The following is a 7,054-nucleotide window of genomic DNA, read 5'->3' as shown; positions in this document are numbered from 1 at the left end:
TATGACAAAGGAAAGGGATCAAAGATAAAGGAAAAGGATCAATTAAAACTTTGAAACTTTGAGCACACAAGTAGGGGGAGCAAGCTCATGAACTTGTATGATGCATTTGAATGTGCATCTTATATGTTTGCTTGCATGTCACAAGTTCTAAATTTCAATATTCATGCTTGTGTGGTGTATGCTAGTTATAGGTTTGAATGATGAAATGAAAATGTAGCATGCATAGGTTATCTAGTGATTTCATTTCCAAGTGTTTCCAAGTGGTATCAAGCTAACCATGGTGCTACGGATGGTATAATGGTGCACTCCGATTGGTATCACGCTTCAAAGGTCCATTTTTTATACCTTAGCATCATTTGGTAGACGTTGTCTCCTACTATTTCCTATCTAAGCATATGTGCAAGCTACAATCCAAACTCTTAGCACATATGTAGGGGGGCAATTGCTACCATATGGGGTTCATGAAACTTGTCCATATCCTTTTACACATGGTAAATATGCTTGGGCAAGCAACATGGATTCAATTGACTTTTAATTCATATCTTTGTGAAAGGGTTGTCATCAATTACCAAAAAGGGGGAGATTGAAAGCTCTAGTTTGGTTTTGGTGAATTGATGAAACCCTAAGTGCTAACCTAGTTCATCAAGTGATCATGACATAGGTAGCACATTGCAAGTGGCGAAGCAAATGAAGATCATGACATGATGATGGTGATGCCATGGTGATGATCGAGTGCTTGAACTTGAAAAAAAGAAAGAGAAAAACAAAAGGCTCAAGGCAAAGGTATAAATGGTAGGAGCTATTTTGTTGTGGTGATCAAGACACTTAGAGAGTGTGATCATATTTAGGTTTGATAGTCGTACTATTAAGAGGGGTGAAACTCGTATCAAAATACGGTTGTCAAAGTGCCACTAGATGCTCTAACTCATTGCATATGCATTTAGGATATAGTGGAATGCTAACACCCTTGAAAATTTTTGTGAAAATATGCTAACACTTGTGCACAAGGTGATACACTTGGTGGTTGGAATATTTGAGCAAGGGTTAGGAACTTCACCAGCGGAGATAGTCCGATGGTGCTACCGGCGCCCTAGACAGAAAAGACGGAGGTCACTGTAAGTGACCGCACGCTGGTCTCGGTTGGATCGGCACGTCCGGTCAGTGGCAGCAGAGGGCGTGCGTTTCGATCTCATGACCGGACGCTGGGTCACTCAGCGATCGGACGCTAGAAGGCTACGTCCGGTCATGCTGACATAGCAGCACAAAGGAAGACACCATGTGACCAGACGCTGGCTATGTCCAGTCAAGCATGACCGGACGCGTCCGGTCAAGCATGACCGGACGCGTCCGATCAGGAAAAATTGTTTCTAGAAGCTTACTGGAAACGACCGGACGCTGGGGGTTCAGCGTCCAGTCACTGTTAGCTACTGTGTCCGGTGGTCTTCTGACCATTGAGATTAGGCGCACAACATTTGAAGAGAGGGACACGTGGCGTGCATCATGTGACTAGACGCTGAGGTCCAGCGTCTGGTCGATCTGACCGGTGCATTCGGTCAGCCCATGTTCAGCCCAATGAAGGGATACAACGGCTCTATTTCATGGGGCTTCTATTTAAGCACCATGGCCAGCTCAAGCTCACTCTCTTGGCCATTTGCATTGACATAGCAACCTTGTGAGCTTAGCCAAAGCCCTCCCACTCATCTCCATCATAGATTCATCATCTTTGTGAGATTAGGAGAGAATCCAAGTGCATTGCTTGAGTGTTTGCATCTAGAGGCACTTGGTGTTCGTGTTTCACTATGGGATTCGCTTGTTATTCTTGGTGGTTACCGCCACCTAGACGGCTTGGAGCAGCGTGGATCATCGAGCGGAGGGTGGTGATTGTCTCTGGCTCCGATCGTGGTGATTGTGAGGGGTTCTTGACCTTTCCCCGGTGGAGAGCCAAAAGGTACTCTAGTGGATTGCTCGTGGCTTGTGTGATCCTCATCTTGTGTTGGTTGTGCGGCACCCTATTGAGGGTTTGGCGTGTGATGCCAATTAGCGCGTGAACCTCCAAGTGAGTGAATCGCCACAACAAGGAGTAGTTTACCGACAAGCAAGTGAACCTCGGTAAAAATTATTGTGTTCATCATTTGATTCTGAGGTGATTGGTCTTCATTGTTATTTATTCTTGTGATTGATTGGCTCCTTCCTCAACACGGCGGTATAACCTTCTTGCTCACTCTCTTTACATTACCGCAAACTAGTTGTCAAGCTCTTTAGTGTAGCTAGTTGTAAGAGCTTGTTAGTTTGGTTAGTGTGGCTCTTTAGTTAGCTTATGAGAGCACACTAACTTAGTGTAGTGACATAGCTATTGTGTGGATAAAAACTATATAAACTAGAATTGTGGTAGGTGGCTTGCATTTTTAGTAGGCTAGCGTAACACTTGCTTCGCCTCATAGTTGTCTAACCGGTTTGTTAAGTGTTGTTGTAGAAATTTTTATTAGGCTATTCACCCCCCCTCTAGCCATTAGGACCTTTCACCATCATGATAGCCCAATCGATCTCCATTACCGTAACCTAACTTAATTGCCTCTACAAAACACACATTAGTCACAGTAATCACGTATTGTCATTAATCACCGAAACCTAACTAGGGGCCTAGATGCTTTCAACCCTGAACTTGCTCAAATGAGCTCTGAACTACCTAGACATCATCATTACCAGCTGATGCTGCTTCTTGATGGCTAGTACCGGCTTGATTAGTCCCCTGAGTCGATGAATGTGGAATATTATAGTAAACCAGTCCAACTAGATCAATTGGATATCCATGAAACACCTCCTTCATGGTGTTGTGGAATGTGTTCAAGAAAACTGTATTATGGTTCAATATGACATCATGAACATATTTGTTTCAGTGTTCGCCTACACGGCCGTGTAGGCCGATTACTCGCCGTGTACACGTTACTCAGCAGCTTTGCGTGCAGTTTAGGCCATAAACGATATGGTACACGGTCAGTCCGTGTAAACGGTCAAAAACGGTCCTACACGGACTGCACGGGCGACACGGTTCGGAGCTAACATGGTTCTACGCGGCGAGTGAAGCGAGTAGGAGGACGTTTAGGCGATTGGAGACATTTTGGCTGCAGAACGAAAATTTTAGACCTAGTCTCGCGCGCATCGGCCTAGTCAATTGTGACGACTATAAAAGCCAACCTGTTAGGGTTTGGCCTTTCTATCCCCAAAACATTTCACAGCCGCCGCAATTTCCAAATCCCCAACACGGCTGCACACACACCGTCCGCCGCAGCTGCTGCGCCCGTCGCTCCTTCGGCCGTCGCTGCCGCTCCAGCGGCTGCCCCTGTTGCTGCATTCCAAGTCTTCCTCCACCCCATTCTCCATCCAGGTCGAGCTCCTCTCTGCCTCCTCTGCTGTCTACTCCAGGTTGAGCTCGTCTGCATCTCTGGCACAAACAAGTTAAGTGCTCCATGTACTCTCTTTGATTTATGCTCCAGAATGTACATACTGCGCAGTGCATACTAGACTACTAGTACTAGAGCTCCCTTCTCCTCTCCAAAAATCAATTGATATATCATATATGCTCCAGCGTGTGTAGATGCAGACTAGTACTAATGTTCCATTCTTTTCTATAGAAATCAACTCATATATGCTGTGCTCTAGCATGTGCGTACTAGTAGGCTGGTGTTGTTTTGTTCTCCAGAAATAAATACTGTGTGCTCTTGTAAAGAATAGAGATTTTTGTTTAGAAAAAAAGTTTAAAGAATAGAGAAAGGGATTGCAAGAATTGCTTTGTATGCTACAGTTCCAGATGCATTTGTTAAATTAAATCACTTAATTATGTTAGCTATGGCCGTGTTATTATTTTATTATGCACTTAGGCTATTAGATCTGGCATTTAGGTTTCTAATTCTGAAAGTTTGAAATATGAATATAGCAAGTACGCAGTTAGATGCTTCTTGTCACCTATTGTTCTGTGGCAATGGCTCTATTCTGTACTTTACAGTTTACATGAATGTTCTTGTGCCCTGTGCTGTACAGTGTACACCTATACTAATAATTTATAATTTGTGCTATGCTGTTTTCAGGATGTCTTCAGCTGCATCTGTTCCTTCCATAAACCCCAACAGTAGCCTCAAGAGGAACTCAGGTGACATTGGGTGGGACTATGGAGTCCTGGTGGACCCTAACAACCTGAATGTGATCAAGTGCAAGTTCTGTGATCTTGTTGTGAGGGCGGGGATATATAGGTTGAAGCAACATGTCGGTGGGATTCGTGGTGAGGTTAGACCTTGCTTCAAGGCACCGCCTGAGGCCATAGACAAGTGCAAGAAAGCTGTTGATGACTCGAAACAAGCTAAGAAGGCAAGGCAGGAGGAGAAGCAAGATGTCAGGGATGTTGTGATCCTTGATGATGGTCCAGATGTTGAAGATACCACCATCAATGGAGAAGGGCTTGATGATGTTGGAGACTCAACACAACACAAGTTGGGGCCTATGGATAAGTTTACATTGCCTATGGATTCTAGCTCATTGAGCAACACAAAACTGGTGAGGCAACAAAGAATCACTGAAGCATTATGGAAAGAGAGAATGCATGCCTTGAAGAGATATATTGCAAGATGGGTGTATGTGCATGGTAATAAACTGGTCCATTGCTCCATTACTGAAATAAATGTTGTAAATTTCTGGAGTCCTAACCTTGCTGAATTATTTGTTTCTAATGTCTAACCTTGAATTCTTGTAAATTTTAGGAATACCTTTCCATGCCATCAACAATGAAGAGTTTGACCAATTGCTAGAAGCTACTGGACGCTTTGGCCCTGGTGGACAGAAACCAAATCAGCATGAGCCGCGGGAGAAATTATTGTATGAGGAAGTGGAGGACACAAAGAAATTGCTGAAGCTACAAGAGCAAGAATGGGCCAAAAATGGGTGCTCCATTATGACTGATGCATGGACAGATCAGAAGAGGAGAAGCATAATGAATATGTGTGTCAATTGCAGCATTGGTACAACTTTTTGGAATCAAAGGAGGCCTCAGCTGAGTCCCATACTGGAGAATTCATCTTTCAGTATGTGGACAGTTGTATTGAGAAAATAGGTGCTGAAAAGGTGGTGCAAGTAGTCACAGATAATGCCTCCAACAACATGGCAGCGAAAGCCCTATTGTCTGTGAAGAGGCCCAATATATTTTGGAGCTCATGTGCAACACATACTCTCAATTTGATGCTTGAAGGCATTGGGAAACTGAAAAGATTCAAGACCATCATTGATCAAGCAAAGGCACTGACCATCTTTATCTATGCACACCATAAAACATTGGCTTTGATGAGGAAATTCACAAAAAAGAGAGACATCATTAGGCCTGGTGTTACTAGATTTGCTTCCTCTTTTCTCACCTTACAAAGCTTGTATGAGAAGAAGAATGAGCTAAGGGCAATGTCTCAAAGTGAGGAATGGGAGACAATCAGTCATGTCAAGAAGACCCCAAAAGGTGTGCAGGCCACAGCCACTTTGGTGAAACCTAATTTTTGGGCTGGTGTTGCTCTTTGTTTGAGAGTATTTGAGCCATTGGTCAAAGTACTTCGCATGGTTGATGGGGATGTGAAGCCATCAATGGCTTTTCTTTATGGAGACATTCTTAAGGCTAAGAAAGAGATCATGGTGGGCTTAGGGAATATTGACAAGGCTGGGACTCTCAATCTATACAACAATATCATAGAAATCATTGATGAGAAGATGAAGGGCAGGTTGGATAGTCCTTTGCACTTAGTTGCATACTTCTTGAATCCCTATTATAGCTACAATAATTCTTCCATCTTTGGAGAAGAGGAAGTCATGGATGGGTTCTTTACAGCTGTTGAAACTTTTTATCATGGTGATTATGACAAGCAAAATCAAGTCCTCAATGAATATCTGCACAAGTTCAAATATCAAACCGGCCACTTTGCAAAACCTGTAGCAATGGCTGGCTGTAAGGATTATAATTTCTTCCTATGTATGCAAGTTTGTAGTTTATTTTAGATCTAAAATGTTGTATCTAAATTTCTGGTTGCATGTTTAACACTGTAACAGTTATACTTGATTACTTGTGCAGCCAAGTGGTGGGGAAATTATGGAACACAAGTTCCAACTCTACAAAAGATGGCTATAAGGATTCTCTCTTTGACTTCAAGTTCCTCAGACTGTGAAAGAAATTGGAGTTGCTTTGATGGGGTAATTCACTAAGTCTCCAAATCTTAATTAGTTGTGAACTGCGATTATTTTTGTTCTATCCAACAATTTAATACTTAAGTGCACTTGTGAATCTAAAATTTGTAGGTTCATACCAAGAAGAGAAACAGGCTCACTTGTGAGAGAGTTGAGCAACTTGTCTACGTTCGCTTCAATAACCTTCATTCAAAGAAAAAGGCAAAGGCAAAAAAGAACAATAAAGTAGATCCTCTAGTAGCAGCAAATGCAACTTGTGCCCAAGGGTGGATGGTTGATGGTGGAGATGATGACAACTCTGATGTTGATGCTGTTACAGGGCTAACATGGCAGCAAATTGTAGATACATGTGGGCCTGAGGAGGTAACAAAACTACGTAGGAGCGCAAGGTTGGCTCACCCGAGACAGATTGAAGAGGATGTCCAATCTGAACCTGAAGAGCTACCAAATGAGGAGGAAGAAATCGAGTTTGAGTCTGATCAAGAAGAAGTGGTCACAACTGGTTATGAGCAAGATCATGACACCGCAAATGATGATTGAGCTTGAGGCCTTAGGCCTTTTCATGAACCATTCTATCACTTAGTTAATTTATCTTTACCAGATATTCCTAAGAACTTTTAGATGTTGATGTATTATTGTGAGAACTACGTGTTTATGTGTGTGTGTGACTACGTGTCTATGATGCTATGCATGTGAGAACTGAGAACTATGTGTGAGTGTGATTGTGCCATTTAGCCATTCACTCATTTGTCATATCTGAGAACTGAGAACTGTGTTGTTACCTGTCATGTTTGTGAGTGTGCTGTTAACCTATCATTCACTGATTTGTATTCTTTATTATGTT

General features: G+C 42.7%; 1 pseudogene; it reads left to right on the top strand.

Annotated features, from left to right (window-relative positions):
• The first annotated feature begins 2,983 nt into the window (after window positions 1-2,983).
• Window positions 2,984-6,750, top strand: LOC136464505 (uncharacterized; annotated as a pseudogene).
• The last annotated feature ends 304 nt before the right edge of the window (window positions 6,751-7,054 follow it).

Source organism: Miscanthus floridulus, chromosome 1 (genome assembly GCF_019320115.1).
Source record: "Miscanthus floridulus cultivar M001 chromosome 1, ASM1932011v1, whole genome shotgun sequence".
Lineage (NCBI taxonomy): Eukaryota > Viridiplantae > Streptophyta > Magnoliopsida > Poales > Poaceae > Miscanthus > Miscanthus floridulus.
The sequence above is the reverse complement of the archived record's forward strand: the minus strand, read 5'-3'. Positions and strand labels throughout refer to the sequence as shown.